Source organism: Oryctolagus cuniculus, chromosome 13 (genome assembly GCF_964237555.1).
Source record: "Oryctolagus cuniculus chromosome 13, mOryCun1.1, whole genome shotgun sequence".
Classification (NCBI taxonomy): domain Eukaryota; kingdom Metazoa; phylum Chordata; class Mammalia; order Lagomorpha; family Leporidae; genus Oryctolagus; species Oryctolagus cuniculus.
In genome coordinates this window covers 64,134,817-64,156,334 of record NC_091444.1, presented here as the reverse complement: position 1 = coordinate 64,156,334, position 21,518 = coordinate 64,134,817, and the positions used below count along the sequence as shown (strand labels likewise).

General features: G+C 44.2%; 1 long non-coding RNA gene across 1 annotated transcript; it reads right to left on the bottom strand.

The window, feature by feature from the left end:
- Positions 1 to 1,342: 1,342 nt before the first annotated feature.
- Positions 1,343 to 20,667, bottom strand: LOC103350911 (uncharacterized). Its single transcript, XR_007909993.2, has 4 exons — positions 20,306 to 20,667; positions 20,106 to 20,184; positions 10,913 to 11,031; positions 1,343 to 9,350 (listed from the first exon to the last, which is right to left on the bottom strand). It is a non-coding gene; the product is annotated as an uncharacterized lncRNA (long non-coding RNA).
- Positions 20,668 to 21,518: the final 851 nt, after the last annotated feature.

Below are 21,518 nucleotides of genomic sequence, written 5' to 3'. Positions count from 1 at the left end.
TATGCTCCAATCCACTGGAGGTGCAGTTCAGTGTATTAGCACTCTTGTTAATAGCATTTTTGCAATCCATCTCCTTATAGACAATAGGAAAGAATATCAATTAATAGGGGAAAGGGAGGAGGGGTCAGAAAGAATCCTGTGAATCTTGAAATAGCCTCCATTTCTTGTCTATAAGAGACAAAGTTCCAAAGAGGTTAGCCACGGGGAGTAAGCAGATGGATTCATGATCTGGAATGTGGGATGCCAGTCCCAGGTTCAGTACATTGAGTTAGCGACAATAAAAATGATATTAGGAGCAGCAGGCAGGAAATCTTGCATCTGACTCTGAAGCTCGACAGATGTGAAGCCCTGCCCACCACAACCTGGAGCTGCTTGCTTCCTGCACTGCAGGTATCTGTCTGCTGGATCGCCCTTATTATAGCCACGGACTCCCTATTCCCCCAGTGCCCTTCATGCAGCTTGCACTGCCATGACTGTCTATGGCCATTTAGAGATGAACACCCACAGTGAACACCTAGGACCACTTGCTAGGTCAGTGTTTCCCAGAACTGCTTCAACTAGGAAGCTACGTTTCAGGGGCTTGTTTCCTTATGTCTCAGAACAACCCACTGCCCATGGTCCTACATGCTTAGTAGAGGTCAACGCTTATCAGAATACTGATTGAGAGGGCTTATAACAGGTTGCAGGTGAAAGCAAGTGAAAGGGAAAAGCGTTCTCAGAGGAGTGGCACATCGCTTTTTGACAAAGAACTTGCCTAGCCTTTAGCGAGAGTTAATGGTGGCAATCTGGCAAGCAAACAAGCAAACAAGGACAATGGAATAGGTCACGGGTGTAAGGATCTTTCCATGGTGTTATGGCAGCTGGGTGTGTCCCAGATTGGAGAGGAAGATAAACCATGTGCCACATGATCGCCAATGGGACCCTGTGTCATATTTCTGTTGCTAGAGTCAGCAGAGGCTGGTGCCGCGACTCACTAGGCTAATCCTCGGCCTGTGGCACCGGCACACCGGGTTCTAGTCCTGGTCGGGGCGCCGGATTCCGTCCCGGTTGCTCTTCTTCCAGTCCAGCTCTCTGCTGTGGCCCAGGAGTGCAGTGGAGGATGGCCCAAGTGCTTGGGCCCTGCACCTACATGGGAGACGAGGAGGAAGCACCTGGCTCCTGGCTTCAGATTGGTGCAGTATGCCGGCCGCAACGCACCTGCCATAGCGGCCACTTGGGGGGGTGAACCAATGGAAAAAGGAAGACCTTTCTCTCTGTCTCTCTCTCTCACTGTCTAACTTTGCCTGTCAATAAATAAATAAATAAATAAATAAATAAATAAATAAATAAGAGAGTCAGCAGAAGGAAGCTATGAGGCCAAAAACCATTCACAGATAAAGCCAAAGGTTAGCAGTAAGTTAACTCCAGGCCACAGAACCCACCTCTATACCATTAGGGTGGAGAAAAACTTATTTCTTATTCTCATGAACACTTTCAGAAGTACTGGATACACTAGGCAGCAATAAATCAACTCCAAGTAATTTTATACACACACCCTCCTAGAGTGGTATCTGGGAATGATGACTAGCAGTACATAGGAAACTGAGTGGGATGCCCGCATGCCAGTGTCTGGGGCCTAGATTCAGGTCCTGGATCTGTTTCTGATTCCAGCTTCCTATTAATATGTACCCTAGGAATCAGCAAGTGAAGCCTCAAGTCATTGAGTTCCTGCCACCCATATGAGAGACCCAGACTGAATCTGTGGCTCCTGGCTTCAGTCTGACCCACCCTGGGTGCTACAGGCATTTGGGGAATGCACCAGCAGTTGGAAGATCTCTGTCTCTGTCTTTCAAGTAAATAAAATCTACTAAAAATTAAATTATTTTAAAATATCTTTTTTAAAAAGCCAATTAGATCTTTTAAAAATTAACATACACAATTAGAAGTCAGGATAATAACTACCCTTATTTAGGAGTGGGTGTTAGTGATTGGAAGAGACTTTGGGGTGCTGTAAACTTTTTGATTTGGGTGCCGGATGCACAAGGATACTCAGTTTTGCTGGCCTGATGTGCTCATAGATAATATAAAATTGGAGTTGCTAGGTATATTAGAATATCTCTACCAAAACTTTCCCAGCTAGTGGTGGAGACTGCAAGCAAGCTATTTTTTTCATGATTGCATTCATTCACTCCTTCCATAAATTTTGAATGAGCACACACTATGGGGCTGCCATTGTTAGATAATTGCTCTGAGATTTAGATAGTAGTAGGGAAGATTAGTAAGTAATTTCTACCTCACATGGTTATCACAAGAAAAAACCAACTCTTGTGGGGACAAAGAGATTGAAACTCACAAAGGAATCCCATGTAGTGGGGAAAAGAGAAGAAACCAAATGAATATAGTAAGGTTTCCCAAGGGATATGTCAAGGAGTCTTAGGAGAATTTTATTTTTCTTTGATTTCTCTTGTTGTTGCTTTGATAATTGCTTTCATTTTAAAAAATAGTGTTTACTATCAACCATGTTATTATGGCATCATTTTGCTTCAAACAAGTGCAGAGTGGCAAGGGATGCTATTATACAAAGTCAAGTAAGGCAAAACAAAACAAAACAAACAAACAAACAAAAAACCACCATGGCATGGCACTGAGGTTAGTTTCCAGTAGATAATAATTAAAAGAAATATCCCCCAGCATCTCTCTCTTTTTACACAGGTCCAAGTTCAATTGGAGCAAATGTCATGGAAAAGCAACATAAGATAAGTTCTCAGCATCTTGGTTTCTACTTTCACTACTCAACATCATGGGGTACAAAAGCCACAGCGTTCCTGTGTGGCCCTGGTCCTCCCAGCGGAAACACAAAGCCAACAAAACTGTCTGTCCCCTCAACACATCAGGCAGGGTAGCTGTTTCTAGTTGGAACCTTACCAACATGCAACTTTGGTTCAACAGAAAAACTTTGTTCTCATACATCTCTCAAAGTGGCTTGTAATATTGCTAAGGAAAAGAATCCACACACAACTGTGAAATCATATGTTCTGGAAAACAGTCAAAAGACTTAAAGTTTGGAACAGAAAAGGAATATAAAACAATATCTCTGTCAAATAAAGGCATCTACTCCAGAATCATGAGCATTTCTTTCAATCATTTGTAAAGGTCATGGAAGAGTTGGCTAATCAGTGATTTCCCTTGAAGATAGTTTTTGACATCTTTCAATGCAGCTAGCTCTTGGTTTTTGTCCATTAGGTGCACACTGATGCTATCAGAGAATTCCTAGTTTGTTATCCCCCTTTGGAAACCTCAAAGGCCACTGACATCTCCAAAATTATAAGTATCTTTGCCAAACAAAAGTTTGACTTGGACACAAAATCTGGATACTGGGCTTAGGGAGCACATGCTATGCTTGGCTTCAATGCACCTAGTTTGATAAATAAAGAAACACAACATACCATCATGTCCCATTGCTTTTGATATCAACATGTACTCACATCTAAGACTTGGCCAACAATTTTGAAACCATGTCCAGTGCTGCTTAACCTTTGTCAATTTCATCAGCATCATAGCCTTGAATTATCCATTAACTATCTTAGAGACTTTCGTCAAGGACATAAAAGAGAATACAGCTCTCTTCCTTAACCTGTGTAAGCTCAGTGACTTTCCAAACAGCAAGCCTTGAAGCAGTTGGTTGAATCTGAAGCGGGAGGTGTTGTGTGGTTGTTCACTCGGTTGTATTGAGAAAGAAGGAAATTATCTCCTAGGCTTGACTGGCTTGCTGGTTAATTTTTTCTGTAATAATTACATCAATCTGTCCACTCAAGGCCCTACTGTCTTGGTTATGGGTGCTGCCGTCCTGGAGGCAGAAAACTAGGGCAGACACTTATGCAAATGCGCAGAGTACTCCTGTAGTTGAAGTCAACAGGGCCAGCTCGTATCGGTTTGTGAAAGAAAAAAATCCACTGGGTAGTAGCCTCTACTTTTTAAAAAAAGATTTTATTTATTTATTTGAGAGGTAGAGTTACAGACGCTGAGAGGGAGAGACAGAGAGAAAGGTCTTCCATCTGCTGTTTCACTCCCCAAATGGTTGCAACAGCTGAAGCTGTGGCAATCCGAAGCCAGGAGCCAGGAGGATCCTCTGGGTCTCCCACACGGCTGCAGGGGCCTGAGCACCTGGGCTGTCTTTTACCGCTTTCCCAGGCCATAGCAGAGAGCTGGATCAGAAAAGAAGCAGCCAGCACCGCAGGCGGAAGAATAACCTACTGTGCCACAGCACCGGCCCCAAGTGTGGTGGCCTCTAAAATGACCCTCTATGTCCTTATGAAGTCCCCACTTACAATAAATAGGGTGATCAGTGTGACTAATAGGGTACTACAGAAACGATATGTGCAATTTCTGAGACTAGCTCATAACAGATGTTTGGCTTCCTTGTTCACTTCTGTTGATTCTTGTTAGCTCCCATCTTTATTTTTAAAGAAATATTTATGGGGGCCGGCATTGTGGTGGTATAGCAGGCTGCCACCTACAGCACCGGCATCCCATATGAGCGCCGGTTGAGTCCCAGCTGTTCCACTTCCAATCCAGCTCCCTACTAATGCACCTAGGAAAGCAGCAGAAGATGGTTCAAGTCCTTGGGCCCCTGCACCCACATGAGAGAGCCTGAAGAAGCTTCTGGCTCCTGGCTTCAGCCCGGCCTGATCCCAGCCATTGCAGCCATTTAGGGAGTGGGCCAGCAGATGGAAGATCTCTCTCTCTCTCTCTCTCTCTGTGTGTGTGTGTCTCCCTCTCTATATAACACTGAGTTTCAAATAAATCTTTAAAAATTTTTTATTTATTTATTTTTAGATTTTATTTCAGAGGCAGAAAGAGAGATTAATCGCCCATCCACTGGTTCACACTCCAAATGGCTACAAAACCCAGAATGGGCCACATAGAAACCAGGAGCCAAGAACCCCATCTGGGTCTCCCATGTGAGCTGTAGGGACCCAAGTATTTGAGCCATCACCTGCTGTCTCCGTGGGTACGCATTAGCCAGAGGCTGAAATGGAGCTGTGACTTGAATCTAGGCACTCGAATATGGGATGCAAGTGTCTCAAGTGACGTTTTAAATACAGCACCCAACACTCACACCCCAGCTTCCATTCCTAAGGTGTATTATTTTATACCATTACTCCACAACTCAGGAGGTCTATCTTTTCTGAGCCCTGCAGTTCCTAGTCCTGTCTCTGGTAGCCACTAGAAGGAAATCAGAGAAACCAGCAAAAGAGTTGGGGAAAGACCAGAGGCTCCCACAGTGACTGATGATGCTCAGGGGCTCTGTCCAGTGACACAGAATCATGGAATTTCTTCTGTGTGGTTTGAGCTGGGGTGAAAAATTTATTTCAAATAATCACTGAGATTGAGTTTGGGCCAGGATTTTATTAAACCCACTTTTTATGTAAAATAGGAAAAAATGTTGTCTGGATATGAGGTAAATAATTTTGAATCTTTCTCTCAGCCCGAATGATAATGAGATGTATTCAAGCTTCCCGTTTGACTTCCTTTATTAATTAGCAGGGACATCTGCATTAACACAGGATCATTAATTTATGATCTAGTGGGTCTTTTCCACCTCTAACTCCGCTGATGAAAGAGAATGAAGCAAAAAGGAGCTGTTTGATCAAGGCTTCTCCCACAGATTTAAAAGATGGCCCTGAATAACATGAAAGATATTGATTTTGCTGTTGACTGGTTTGTTGTGAGGTAAACATATTAACCAGAAATGGAGGCATTGATGTCACAATTTGTATTGCTGCTTCCTGACTCACTGACACGGAAGCATACTCTCAGTCTTTAAATTCTAAATGAAATCCGACATCAGTCGTGGAAATCCAAGGTGCACCACTGCTTGCAACTAAGATCACAGCTTCCTCTGGGGGACCATCAGAAAACGTGATTGAAATGATAGCTTTGTGGGATGCACTTCCTGAGGCCACGTCCGCAGCCTTCACGTTTCTCTCCTTCTCTGTCTCTGCTTGAGTCTCAGTGAGTTTTCCTGATACGTGTTCTGGAGGCAGAGAGAGTCACTGATTCCAAATAGAACCCTCCAAAACAGAAAGCAGCACATGCCACAGATGGGTTAGCTTCCTGCTGCTGCTGGAACGGATGCGCACGAACCGAGCGGCTTAAAATACATGGAGTGTCTTTCTCTTCCAGAGGGCCGAAGTCTGGCCAGGCCTTGTTGGACCAAAAGCGTGGTGTTTACGAGGCTCTCTGTTCCCTTCTGAAGGTTTTAACGGCGAACTCGTTTCCTGGACTTGGGCGACTTCCAGAGGCTTCCTCTGCTCGTGACCCCCCTTTCCCATGTGCAAAGCCAAGCACCACGAGTTCAGTTCTCATTCTCCATCACTCTGAGCTTCTCCTGGACTCACATCTCCTGCTGACTCTTCTGCCTCTGCTTCCTCTTTTTTTTTTTTTTTAAAGATTATTTGAAAGGCAGAGTTACAGAAAGAGAGGGAGGGTCAGAAAAAAAGACAGAGGTCTTCCATCCACTGGTTTACCCCCCACAAATGACCACAAGTGCCAGGGCTGAGCCAGGCCAAAGCCAGGAGCCAGGACTTCAGCGAGGTCTCCCATATGGGTGCAGAGGCCCACGCATGGGTCATCCTCTGTTGCTTTCCCAGGCACATTAGCAGAGAGCTGGATTGAAAGTGGAGCACCTGGGATTCAAATGGGTGCCCGTATGGGATGTCAGCACTGCAGGTGGTGGTTTAAACCACCAGCTCCCTGCCTCTACTTTTTAAGGACTCACCATTACACTGGGCCACCTGGAAAGTCGAGGACCCTTCTCCCCATCTCAGGACCCTTAACATAATCATATCTGCAAAGTCTCTTTGCTATGGATGGTAATATAGTCAGTAGGGAGGCCAGCACTGGCATCCTCTGCCTGTGGTACTGGCATCACATATAGGTGCCCGTTCTAGTCCCGGTTGCCCTCTTCCAGTCGAGCTCTCTGCTATGGCCTGGGATAGCAGTAGAGGATGGCCCAAGTGCTTGGGCTCCTGCACCTGCATGCGAGACCAGGATAAGTACCTGGCTCCTGGCTTCGGATCGGTGCAGCTCCGGCTGTTGCGACCATCTGGGGAGTGAACCTATGGAGGGAAGACCTTTCTCTCTGTCTCTCTCTCTCTCACTGTCTGTAGCTCTACCTGTCAAAAAAAATCTTTAAAAAAATATAGTCAGCAGGTTAGAGATTAGGATGCAGACATTTTGGAAGGGCATTATTATGCCTATTACAACAGGTTTTAGGACATCTAAAATTAATTCTCTTTAGGCCAGGTAAAGCCAACTCCTGCAGTGCCAGCATCCCATATGGGCACTGGTTCATCCCGGCTGCTCCTTTTCCAATCCAACTCTCTGCTGTGGCCTGGGAAAGCAGTAGAAGATGGCCCAAGTCCTTGGGCACCTGCACCCTCATGGGAGGCCCAGAAGAAGCTCCTGGCTCCTGGCTTCAGATCAGCGCAGCTCCGGCTGTTGCGGTCAATTGGGGAGTGAACCAGCGGATGGAAGACCTCTTTCTCTCTCTCTGTCTCTCCTTCTCTTTCTGTGTAACTATGACTTTCAAATAAATAAATAAATAAACCTTAAAAATAATATTCTTCAGGATGTGGTGCATTCTTCCTCCTGGAATACTGTACTCTGTAAGTTTGAAGAAGCAAATCAATTCCTCCAAGTCCATACCCACTGAAACATCATACAGACAGGCCAAGGCAGTCAACAGCGGGAATATCTGCTTCCTTTGCTATGAACTTCCTGGGGATCTAACCACAAAAGGAAGACCAGGGAACGAACCATTCATGACACAGCTCCACGGAGGTTCTATGAGTTTCCAGTGTTTTGGGGTTTTTTTTTGTTTGTTTGTTTGTTTGTTTTTTTGACAGGCAGAGTGGACAGTGAGAGAGAGAGACAGAGAGAAAGGTCTTCCTTTGCTGTTGGTTCACCCTCCAATGGCTGCTGCGGCCAGCGCGCTGCAGCCGGCTCACTGCGCTGATCCGATGGCAGGAGCCAGGTGCTTCTCCTGGTCTCCCATGGGGTGCAGGGCCCAAGCACTTGGGCCATCCTCCACTGCACTCCCTGGCCACAGCAAAGAGCTGGCCTGGAAGAGGGGCAACCGGGACAGAATCCAGCGCCCCGACCAGGACTAGAACCCAGTGTGCCGGCGCCGCAAGGTGGAGGATTAGCCTAGGGAGCCGCGGCGCCAGCCTCCAGTGTTCTTGTTGCTGCTCTTTTTAAGAGTCCACCAAGGTGTCCACCACTAGTCCTATAAATTTTACTGATATATATATATAAATTTATATATACATATAAATTTTCACTTTTAAGAATATTTGATCCATAAGGAAGAAATGTATGTCTTAAATTTGTTACACATGAAAGAAAAAGGGAGGACAGCATGATTTCTTTCCATTTGCCATTGCTCTAGCCTCTTTCCAAGAGGCAGGAACAACATGGGTCCACGTTTTGGAGACTATTAACCATTTTCTTCCCAACTGTTATTATTTATGAAGATGAACAAATAATCCATATCTTAGCCATGTCCCTTTCCTACAAATCTTGCAATGTGTTTTCTTATTCTAATCCTTGTTTTCTTGTTTGCAGGAACTATATATATAACATACATATATATATAATTGATATTTTTAGAATAACTCTGACAGTACGGTATGTGCTCAGTAATGTAAAACATATATGAAACTCATCCAATTTTGATCAGATTAGGGAAAACAGTGGAAATGAAATAGCTACAATTACAAAGAGAACATGTTAAACTAGCCAAAAGTTTCTGTCAAATATATATTCCATATGTGAATTCCATCTATCTGGAAGTGCTACCTGGAATTCCAAACATGAAATAAGATGAAATAGTAGCCATTTGGGTATCTTAAATAGAAACCAGGGCAAAAGTGAGTAAAGGAAGATTTATTTCTCTGCTGGGCAAATGGCACAGATTTCCTTTTGATGGTCGACTGTTTCTAACACAGAAGGAGTCCAGCCCCACCCTTGATCAGCACCATCCACAAAGTTCCCATGGGGTAAGCGTAAGACACGTGCAGCCCACATTTTCCTGGCTATTCAAGCATCTTGAGCAAATGAGAAGGGAAGACAACAGGATTTTTTTTTTTCAAATCTTACAGGTGGTTTCAGTGGCTTAATGTGTTTGTCTAATTGCTCAAGTGTTACCTACGCAATATTGAGAGCAAAACTCTTATGTAAAGTTTCTTAATCAGCTTCGAAACGCTGCCTGCACCCTGTTTAGCATAAAGCTCCTTTTCTGCATGCAAAAGCTGAAATACGCCGTGTTCTTGTCTTACCCTTTGCCATCCAGTCTCGAGAAGCTGGATCTGACAAGCATAGCATTTAAAAAAAAAAAAAAAGGAGAAGAAGAAAAAGAAGAAAAAAGAAAGAATCAGGCAGAGGACTGGCACCAGCTGTTGCTAATAAAACAACTGCAGCCCCTGCCTCGGTAGCTTCCTCCTCTAAATTCACATCCCCGCGGTGGTGGCAGTAATTGGAAGGGGGTTACTGGGGGCATTTCTCTCTCAAGGGAGCCAACCCGAAAATTAATATTAATGCAATATCTGCTCCTTCAGACGAGAGTGGATAAGATGAAATGATTTAAGGAAGGCTTGATCAATCGTGCCATTTCTTGGCAAGAAAATGTTGCTTTTGCATTTAAGAAAGAACATCTGGGGAGAATCACGGTGGTTAACAGAATTGTGAGGCTGGCAACCCCAAATTCCCCTCCTTGATAGAGTTAGGCTTTCCCCCCCTGCTCTGGGACTTCTGGTTCCACTGGGGGCAAAAGCAAAACTTTGAAATGCTTTGCTTGAAAGTCTGCGCTCATGTTTCGGCACCCGTGCGGCGCCCCTGCTGCTGCTCACTGATTTATTAGCAGAGTCCGGGGAGGCATTCAGGTTTGCTGGTCAGCCTGTCTGATTCTGAAGAAAGGGCGGCTGCCCCCAGAGCTTTTTTGACTCTGTGACCCCGCGTCTGGCCCACGAAGGTCTTTCTGCTCCCAGGGCGGCTGGAGACAAGTTGCAGCCAAGAGCTCTTTGCGGCCGTGTGGACAGTTTAGCTGAACCTTTCAAAGTCTGGCGGAGTCAAGAGGTTGCTGCTTGCTGATGACCAGGCACCGGCGAGGCTGCACAAAGGGACCTTGCATTTGGGCAGATAGGCGCAGATTTCTTAAGACATTAAGTATGTCAAGGTTTTGCTACTGAAAGCACAAGTGGAGCCTTGTGTGGGAGACAAAGATGTGTGGCCTCGGGGAGGGGGTGGGGACCCTCTGATCCCTCCACTGTTCTCTCTGAATAGTGACGGGCCCAGCATGGAGACATTTGTGACCTGCATCCCCCTTGCCAGATGCCAGACGGCCATTAGTTAACCAGAGAAGTGACCTTTGCGGTGACATTCCCACCACCCGTTCACTTCCCCAAGGAGGCTCTTGGGGAGTCGGTGCTGGGGCTACAGAGCAAGGTGGGGCTCATCAGGAGAAAATCAGCACAAAACAATTTTGGAGGGTTACAGGAAGGCAAAGGCATGCAACTCCAAGTCAAAATAAAGAGAAGGTGGGTTCCCGAAGAATCTTCCAGCCTCGTGTGTTACAAAGATTATAGTCTCATCCTAGCAACGTCCCAAGGAATACCTCCCATGAAAGAGTGTCCACTCACATAGAACATTTCCCCCAAGTCCTCCTGTTGATTTGTTAGACTTTAGTTGTCCAAACGCCCTACCACCCTTGAGACAACGGGGTCCATCCTAAATCTACCCCATAAGTATCCCTGGCAGAGCAACTTGGGAATCAGTGGTTGAAAGATCCTCAAAAAAGTTCATGGAAAAATGTGTCTTATGAAAATAAACTATGCATGAATTTTAAAAATTGTTTGCACCAAAGCAAACTTACCTCTTGATTCCATTTTCCAAAAACTTCTTCCTGAAGGCCCCTCGTATTATTCCCAGCCTTCCCTTCCATTTTCCCTTATTCTATACCTTTTGAATATGTTACTCTTTCATGTTGTATTCCTGCAAAGTAAAAAAAAAAAAAAAAAAAAAAAGTCACCAGCATTATCAAGGAGCACTTTTCTATGCACATTTGCACATAATATGGCTCCTTTTTGTATAAAAAGAATTTGCTTGTTTTCCCTTTTAGAAAGTCCCTTTTGTAATGGACTGAGGCCCCCCATGCCTAAAACTGTACTTGGCGTATCATCGATGCTTAATAAATATTTGAGTGAATAAATAGAGATTTCTTTTCCACCCTTTAAGAGCAAAGACCCTAAGAAGATAGTGTTTGGATGACCAAAAACAAGAAGGCTGACAGTTCTTAATGAGGCTGTAAAACATTGGCCAAGATTCATTTCATAAGAGGATCATTGATTTGATTGCTATTGTTCCATCTCTGGACCACAGGCAGGTGAGATGCTTCAAGGCCCTTCACAGGGACATGCATCCGTACACGTGGTTTCTAAAGAAACACTATTCTACTCTTTAGTACATTATGTTATTGCTATGGAAACAGCGATATTTTAAAGAACACTGGAACTTTCCAAATACAGTATTTATTCTTCTTGTGCTAGCAAAATAACGTGTTTCGCCTAAGAACTTGTTAGGTGGCCTGCAGCTAAATATAAAGAGACAGATTCTCATCATGTGTGAGTCTCTGGGAAAATTTGGACCACCAGCTTTTCAAGATACATTTTAAAATAAACTCAGTGCAAAACTCGCCTTCAATGAAACACTTAATATGTTAGATTTGTTTCTGAGTTAGAGAAACTATTTATACTTGAACCCCAGAAACACCCTGTCTAGGTTACAAGCTGGCATTGCCTTTGGATTTTTCAGAGGACCACCTTTACTTATGACTTTTGTGTTTACTTTGTCCATGTTCAGCTGGCCAGTGGTCCTGGCTTTCCTAGGTTGATATCCCATATTAAAGAACAGAGTATGCAACAAAACCTGGACCCACACCTAGGCTGTGGTAGTGTGAGAGAAGAGGAGCCAAGCAGGATCAGATGAATGATACCACAGGCTCACCCAACTCTAGTTCACACACATGGAATTATCAATTGATAATACTCACTGGTTGGAAAGAACAGGCTACCAAAGAAGGAGGTACCTTTCTCTGAAGGGAGGAGAAAACTTCCACTTTGACTATGACCTTGTCTAAATAATATCGGAGTTGGTGAACTCAAAAGGCTTCCAAAGCCTTGGCAACTCATGACAAGAGCCTAGGGTGATTACTGATGCCATAAACAAGAGTGTCAAATTGTTAAGTCAACAACAGGAGTCACTGTGCACTTACTCCTCATGTAGGATCTCTGTCCTTAATGTGTTGTACATTGTTGATTAACGCTATAACTAGTACTCAAACAGTACTTTACACTTTGTGTTTCTGTGTGGGTGTAAACTGTTGAAATATTTACTTAATATATGCTAAATTGATCTTCTGTATATAAAGATAATTGAAAATGAATCTTGATGTGAATGGAAGAGGAGAGGGAGCGGGAGAGGGGAGGGTTGCGGGTGGGAGGGAAGTTATGGGGGGGAAAGCCATTGTAATCCATAAACTGTACTTTGGAAATTTATATTTATTAAATAAAAGTTAAAAAAATAAAAAATACTCACTGGTACAGTTTTGCCTTCCATATTCATCTGTTTTTAAAGCAAACCTAGGTAGATGCATTTTTTTAAGATTTTTTTTTGAAAGGCAGAACAATAAAGAGAGGAAGATTTTCCATTTGCTGATTCACTCCTAAGATGGCCAGATCTGGGCCATACCAAAGCCAGAAGCCAGGAGCCCCATCTTGGTCTCCCACATAGATGGCAGGGGCCCAAGAATTTGGGCCATTTTCCACTGCCCTCCCAGGTACATTAGCAGGGAGCTGGAACAAGCACTCTGATATGGGAAGCCAGCATTGTAAGCAATGGCTTAACCAGCTGCACCATAGCACAAGGGCTCTTAGAGCTCTCAGCAACTGAAAGATATTACAACCATGTATCCACGAACATAGTTCACTTTAACCAAACATTTTTCCAGTTAGCAGTTTAACTTAGGGGAAAGATATACACTCATCTGACAAAATATGCTGCTCACATTATGATAATTTTTAATATATTGTCTTCCATGCAAGAGCACAAAGGGATTTCTAACTAAAAAAATACTTGCAGGGCTGTTGCTGTGGTGTAGCAGGTTAAGCAGCCACCTGCAGTGCTGGCATCCCATAGGGTCATTGGTTCAAGTCTTTTCTGCTCTACTTCTGATCCAGCTCCCTGATTGTGCACCTGGGAAAGAAGTGGAAGATGGCCCAAGTCCTTGGATTCCTGCACCTGCATGGGAGACCTAGAAGAAACTTCTGGCTCCTGGCTTAGGAACAGCCCAGCTCCAGCCATTGTGGCCATTTGGGGAGTAAACCAGTGGATAGACGATCTGTGTGTGTGTGTGTGTGTGTGTGTGTGTGTGACTCTCCCTCTGTGTCTCTCTGTAACTGTCTTTCAAATAAATCAGTAAACCTTTAAAGGAAAAAAACTTGTAATTTATAAGGATATAGTTAAACAATGTATTTTATGGATAGGTAATAATAACCGATTACATTATTTGCAGAAGATTTTATACTGCTTTGATGACATATCTAAAAAATACAAAACTCGGGGGCCAGTGCTGTGGCGCAGTGGATTAACGTCCTGGCCTGAACTGCCGGCATCCCATATGGGTGCCGGTTCAAGTCCCGGCTGCTCCACTTCCCATCCAGCTCTCTGCTGTGGCCTGGGAAAGCAGTAGAAGATGGCCCAAGTCCTTGGGCCCCTGCACCTGTGTGGGAGACCTGGAAGAACCTCCTGGCTCCTGGCTTCGGATCGGCACAGCTCTGGCCTTTGTGGCCAACTGGGGAGTGAACCATCGGATGGAGGACCTCTCTCTCTTTGCCTCTCCTCTCTCTGTGTAACTCTGACTTTGAAATAAATAAATAAATCTTTAAAAAAAATACAAAACTCATATTCCATTTACACGTAATGCATGGTAAGGGTATGGAATACGTTTGCCATTCTCCTCTTCTGTGCCTTCCCTACCATAACCAATGCACTCTCCGCCAATTCTTACTGGTCCCCAGTATTTCCCACACCGCACTCCAAGTACACCGCATCCAGCAGGAGGACTTGGTTTATTAGTTTAAAGCTATTTGCTCTCCTTGAGTTAGACTGTTTCCAAGTGTAACAATGCATTCACCTAATGGCACACCAAAGTATACTTACACATTTCCTTTCTATTCTTTTTTTTAATGTTCACTTTAAAAAAATCCTTGAAAATTCACTCATTTGCCATTTTTAATAGGGCCAGATGAAACCAAATACCCAATACAGTAACCTTCAGAGAGAGAAGATTTGCTGAAAATCCTCCCTCTCTCTAGTCAGAAAAAATAATACCCATGCAGTGCCCAAAGCCTCCCTCAACCCCACGATGAGGCTCCGTCCTTGTTGCTTACAGAATTCTATCACTGATTGCATCCCTTCCGCCTGCCCCATGACCAGGCTCCATCACGTTTCCTCCATCTGTCTTCTCTCTTCTTGTCTCCTTCCCCTGGATCCTCCTGCACTCAGATTTCTGGAGGAGATCCCCCTCCCGGTCTGGCTCCGTCGCAAACACGTGACTCCTGATGTCAGCTGGGCCCCAGCAGCTCCTCTGCAGAAGCCGGCGTTGGCTTTCCTCCCCCACTTCATCAGGTCTCCTAAACCCTCCCCAGGACTCTCTTGTCTCCACCCCTGGCTCCCTGACTCAGCAGATGCCAACCTGTCACGGAGAGCACAGATGCCAATAGGTGAGGATGACCGCCCCAGCCGCCCTGACTCCTGCTCGCACCTCTGCATGTTCTGGTTCTTGGCTTGGCCTCGCCTCCGCCTCCACAATGCCCATCCCTCCCCTTGGCCCTGCGGCCCTCATCTAATCCAGGACCCTCTGCGTTACTTTCCTACCTCTCCCCCAACACACTTTTAAAAATCTTTTCTTGGACGAATTCCCTTAAACCCAGAAATAAGACCAAGAGTATTACTCACAAAAATACACTAACAAGCAAGCAACTATAAAAACCCAAAAAACAAGAACATAATGTGAGGCCTTCCAGAGAGCCTGGAGTTTCCTATAAACGTTTGGGCTTCATCCCAATTCTGAGTGCCTTCCCTCTTGCTCCCTGTGCCAAGGGTAAAATTCTGTCTGCCTCTGTACCTCCAAACCCTGCCCACGCTCTAAACTCCATATAAAATGTATTTTTCCTTCCCATTATCCCCAAATGCAAGTCATGACCTGCTTGCTTGGACATCGGCAGCAACCTGTGCCCCGCTTACTGACTCAATCTTTTTCTTCTTTCTTGTGTCATAAGTATGTGTATGTCTGGTCCTCTAACTGCTGAAACTTAAATAGGTCTATATGTGACTTATCTTTGTATTCCCAAAAGGGTTCAACATGTGATTATACAAGGGGTCTTCAAAAAGTGTACTGAAAATGTGTGAAAAAAGCTATGCATAGACATCAAAAAAAATTACAACAAAATGAACTTAGTTTTTAAATTTCATTTTTCCATTAACTTTTTGGAATACCCTGGCATATAGTAGGTACTTTCTCAGTCAGGCCCATTGAAAATTTTTATTTATCTCCTTTGTTTGCAAGGTGGAGATCAAGACAGACAGAGAGAGGCAGAGATATCGTCCACCCACGGGTTTACTCCCACAACAGCTGGGGCTGGGCCAGCCTGAAGCCCAAAACCCGGGACTCAATCCTGCCACACGGATGGCAGGGACCGGAATACTTCAGCCTTCATCTGCTGCCTCCCAGGGTGCACATTAACAGGAAGCTGCAAATGGGAGAGGAGCCTGGACTGGAGCCCAAGCACTCCCATCTAGGATGCGGGTAATCCAAGCAGCAATTTAACCGCTGCACCAAACTCCTGACCCAGCCATGTCCACTTTGGAGAGAGAAAGCCTCTGAGGTACCAGGGTCTTAGTGACATGCCTAAATCACCAGGTTTGCAAATGGCAAAGTTGCCACTAATTTCAGGGTTCTTTCAACTCCTTATGCACGATCCTGTGTTCTTGAAATGCCTGCTTCAATTGGATTACAATTTACCAATTTTGTGGTCCAGGGTAAGTTTCTTTGTATGCCTGAAGGCTTTTCAAATACATTTATTTCATATTGCACATAGTGGGGGCTAAATGGACCTTTGAATACGTAAGTGAATATGTTTTGGATGATGGCATCTATAAAGCTTAAATTTGTTAAGGGTAGAAATCAGAAGTGTTTTGGTGTGAAGAAGCACAATAGGAGCGTGGTACCGTCCCTGCCAGCAGCATGCACACGGAGGTCCGTTTACCCTCGCAGCAGACCTGGGGACTGCTTGTGCAAAGGAGAGTTGCCCCTGGACCCAAACACGGCGTCCCATTCTTTTTCTTATGCTACATTTCCATGTTTAGGATTTTGACAATTTAACACATTTTTAAAATTATAATGTGAATGTCATTTATTTTGAAATCTAGCTGTCAAATTCTGATGCTGAAGGTCAAAGATAGTACTACCAGACATAAGGAGAATATTAAGAGATGATTTACTTCTGCTCCTAAACTGTCTACCAAGGAACCGTCGACAAATGTTGAGCTGATCAAGAACATGCTCTGTTCTTACTTTCTCTAAGGTCAATTGAAATAGAAATCCCAGTATGTGTACAGTTGGGAACAAATCTGCTAAAGAGAATCTGGGTGCCTTTGTTGCTTTCCAGGTTATTTACAGTAATTGATGTTCACCTGGATCTAAGTTCTATTATATTTGACAAGGATAGGATTATGTAAAAGCCTCCCAGCACCACAGGTATTGTGGGGAGATCAAAGTGCATCCCCTGGGTAATAAGTAGTTTGCAAGTGCTGAGGAATGTACGATTTGTGACAGGATGGGACACTTGGTGATTCTGAATGGGACTGGGCAAAACATTCACTTGAACCCAGAAGAAGAGTCTATTATTCCAAGAATGTAAGAACTCTATTGCACCTTAAAAACAAACAAGAAAAAGAGGCTTAGGAGCAGATAACCACACTCATACAAGAAAAGGAGAGTTTTAGCCCTCAGCAGAATTTTTCAGTAATTGCCTCTCTGAAAAGGCTCTAACTAGAGTAATCACAAAAAGGTAAACTTAATGACATAAAGAAGTGATTGAGCACATTTAGGTGGGACAACCAAAGCCTGGATGTATTTGTTTTTCATTCCCCACTGAAAAGCAGGAGCTGTGTTTCATATCTGTGGGAAGGAGCCACAGGACTGAATACAGAGATTAAAATACATCATAATTGCTTTAGTCAAATGAACAGACTTTATATATAAAAGGGACCTATGAGCATAATTGAGAGAGATTTTGCATGGAAATGAAGCATCCATTACAACTCTAGTTCCCAACCACCTTACCTAACTTGTCTCCCCACACTGGATATTTTAATCTCTAATTTATTAAAAAGCAAAATGTTGGAATGTTGGATAGATGGAAATCATTTGTCAGATCACGAAGTCCTCATAACATTTCTCAGCCTTAATAACACATCTGCTCTTAGAATGTGGTCTCTTGATAATAGCTGTCTGAAAGTGCCTGAATTTAGGGATTATTTGAGACAACAGATTTCCTTCTATTTGGAATTGAATGAGGCATCTGCTCCCTCACCGTTAGCTTTGTGTGATAGTCTCAAGGCATTCATAAAAGGGCAGATCATTTTGAATATTATGAGAAGGAAAAAAGACCTCTGTTGACACTATGAGATTCAGAAAGAGGAATTAAGAACCTTTAAGGGTAGTATTTTATGTGGAGAAATATTATTCTGTAGTTTATTTTCCCATCTGGGGAGAATGTGGGGCCTACAGCTAACGGAGTGATGCAGTCCTCCAACACCAACAATTTAGGGGAAACTTTGATAGCACATTAAGCAGAAATACACAAAATTTTATCTGATTTGGTTCAGTATAACCAAGAGAACTCAGTGGAGATGGACAACCATGACCATGCTCAAGACCATATGCCAAATTAAGTGTCCAACTGCAAGACTAGACTAAACAGAATGAAAAATAATACATCAAAATTACTTTCTCCATTTCCCTTCCAAGAGAGGCTAGTCTAAAAGATGGAACCATAACAGAATCTTCATGGAGTTCAAGGGTAAACTCCATACAGAAAGAAATGCTGGTCAAGAGCCCCAACATCTTTGAAGGTTTTGACTAATAAGGAAAAAACAGCATCAGGTTCTTCTAAGCACATTTCATTATAAAAGTTGCCATTTATAGCTGAGCAAGTTCATAGTTAAGTGACAGTGTTGTCCTTTTATTTCCACACACACCCACAAAAATATTCTTTACATTTAGAAAGAAGTAAAAGGAAAATTTGCATATTGTCATCCTACAGATAGCTTCACAGATGGCATTAATGGATATGTGACAACAACGAGATAACATTTTTGCTTATAGAACCACACTCTTATGAATCAGTCCACATTACAAACATATATACAAATAAGATGTATTAAATAAATGGATTCTGAAAAAGGCTAGATTCTCAGATTGTGTAACTGTGTGAATATGAGTATAATAATTAAGCATACAACTTGGGCCTTGCCTGAAAAAATACAGCTGACCACATAGGACAACACCTAATTATTTTCAATTATCAACAGGTGTAATAAGACACACCTCCCCAGGTGTCTTCTATTTCTCAGGGTGTCCTTATGCCTTGATCTTCCTGTTACTTTTGGCACCACTGATTACTCAGCTCGTAGGAACATTTTTGCCTTTGGGTTTTCTTTATTTCCTAATTTTCATTTATTTTTCTGTTTATTTGTTTATGTATTTGAGACAGAGAGAGCACACCCATCTGTTGGTTCGCTCCCAGATGGCCTGCAACAGTTGGAGCTGGGGCTGGGCTTGGGACAAGCCAGTAGCTGGATCTTACATTTGAGTGGCAGGAACTCAATTATTTGAGCCATCACCATTGCCTCTCAGGGTATGCAATGGCCAGAAGCTGGACTCAGGAGCCAGAGCCAGGTATTAAACCCAGATAGTCTGATGTGGGATGCAGATCCCTCAACCACTAGTTCAACAGCAACCCCTGCCTTAGGGTTTTCTGCTGCACTATTACCTCTTGGTATCTCTTGGACAACTCTTCTTGAATCCAGATTCTCTTTCTCTCAGAAGGATTTCTAAGTGGTCCTGTTTGGAGGGTCAGCCACTCCATGGGGGTGAGTAGGGGAGGGTACTGGATATGTGTGGGGCCTTATCCAATTGTCCCAATGATTGGAACGTGCTACTGGCATTTGATGGAGGGAGATGGTGGAAAGGGAGAGGAGCAAGAACCAAAATTGCTCTGAGATACACAGGACAGTTTCATATGACAAAGATGGCAAAGACCCAATATTCTCAAATGTAGGCAACACTAAACTCTTGGGGAACACTGAGTGGTGAGAAAAATTCTTGCTCTTCCGTGCACTGGTGTTGAGCCATTCTCTTGTGCTCTTTGCTCCCACTAAGGTCAAATCTCCCCTACATACATAAGACTGTGCCTAGCGTGGCTCTCCCACATTGCCATCCTTCAGTGCTGCCACCAGTCCTCAGCAAGCCAGTTGCTGTTAAAGATCTCATGGGTGGTTCAGGCTGAAATCCACCCAGAGGCTAACAGGTGTCTCTTTTTTTTTTTTCTGCCTTTTTTTATTTCTCCCCTCATCCAAAGGATTGGGTTCCACCAGTTTTCTTTCTTGTTCTCTTCCTCTTGTTCTCTTGTTCTCACAGCTACTCCTTAGCAGACACTGCTTCTCTTCGTCCATATCTATCCTAACTGCCTTCTCTACAGGAAATCCCTTGCCCTTTCCACCCCACCTGCACACAGAGACTATCATCACTTTATGGAACGTCCCTCACCAGGTTCAATCTCCCCCAGGGTGAATCCTGCGGGCTTGTTCTCCCTGCCTTCTCATCCCGCCTTCAATGACTCGAATATCTCTTTCCCGTGTTTCACCTTGTGCCATGCCCCAGCCTCCGCTTTCTGTCCCAGCCACACTTATCTTTTTGAAAGAATTAAGTGAATCTTCCCTACCTTTCTGGTGATCACCAATGCTAAGTTCAGGTGCTCTCCTTCCCCACTTGAAGTCTCTTCAGTGAAGCCATCTCACAGCCTGAAAAAAATAGGAAAGACCAGTGATACCCATCCGTATTTAACACTTTGACATCTTGCTCGTTATTAGCTTTGTAACAACTGGGATTTTTAAAAAAATATTGCATTTAAATATTCTTCACCTTGAGCACTATGTTTTTGGTACACCCTTAGATTTGCACCAGAGACAAATGTGTCCCTTGCCTCACCCTCGCCCTGCCCTGCTGTGTGGTTTCCTGTCTTCTCACTCTACTCCCCCTGAAAGGCGTCCCTGATCAAGACTCCTGGTGCTGAGCACCCCATCGGTCTCTGCATTTTTAGCAGCGATCTGATCCTCATCTGCTCTCAAGTATACTGCAGGCATATGCTGCCATGGGAGAGGGATTGTCATTGGGAGGTTTGTGGTATTTGGCTTCCCTGTGGGACCAAGACTCCTATGCTGTGCTCTTCCAGGGCTAAATACTGCACCCTCCCCTCACTGAAGCTCAATAAAGATCCATGAGCATCCCAGAATACAAGAGCTGGACAGTGATTGAAGCCTCAGATGATGCAATAATAGGAAGATGCAATAATAGGAAGTCAAGGCTGGCGCCGTGGCTCAATGGGCTAATCCTCCGCCATGCGGCGCTGGCACACCAGGTTCTAGTCCTGGTCGGGGAGCCGGATTCTGTCCCGGTTGCCCCTCTTCCAGGCCAGCTCTCTGCTGTGGCCCAGGAGTGCAGTGAAGGATGGCCCAAGTGCTTGGGCCCTGCACCCCATGGGAGACCAGGATAGGCACCTGGCTCCTGCCTTCGGATCGGCGTGGTGCTCTGGCCATAGAGCGCCGGCCGTGGCGGCCATTGGAGGGTGAACCAACGGCAAAAGCAGGACCTTTCTGTCTCTCTCTCTCACTGTCTACTCTGCCTGTAAAAAAAAAAAAAAAAAAAAAAAGGAAAGGAAGTCAACTGTAGAGAACAAAACAGAAACAGATGAATGAAAAAAACCTCCTCACATCATTACGCTATTACCTTTTTGTGAAAAGTATCTTGGCTAGGTTAGGTTTAGCTCATCAAGAATCCTGGAAGGGGCAGACATTTGGCCTAGCGGTTAAGACAGTTAAGACGCCACATTCAATGTTGGAGTGCTTGGTTTAAGTCTTCTGCTCCAGCTTCCTGTTAATGCAGATCCCGGAAGGCAGCAAGTGATGGCTCAAGTAATGGTCCTGTATTGAGTTCCTGGCTCCTGCCTTCAAGCTCAGCCCAGAGCAGGCTGCTGTAGGCATTTGGGGAGGGAATCAGCAGATGGTAGCGCTCGCTCGCTCTCTCTCGCTCTCTCTCTCTCTCACACACACACACACACACACACACAATTTATTTA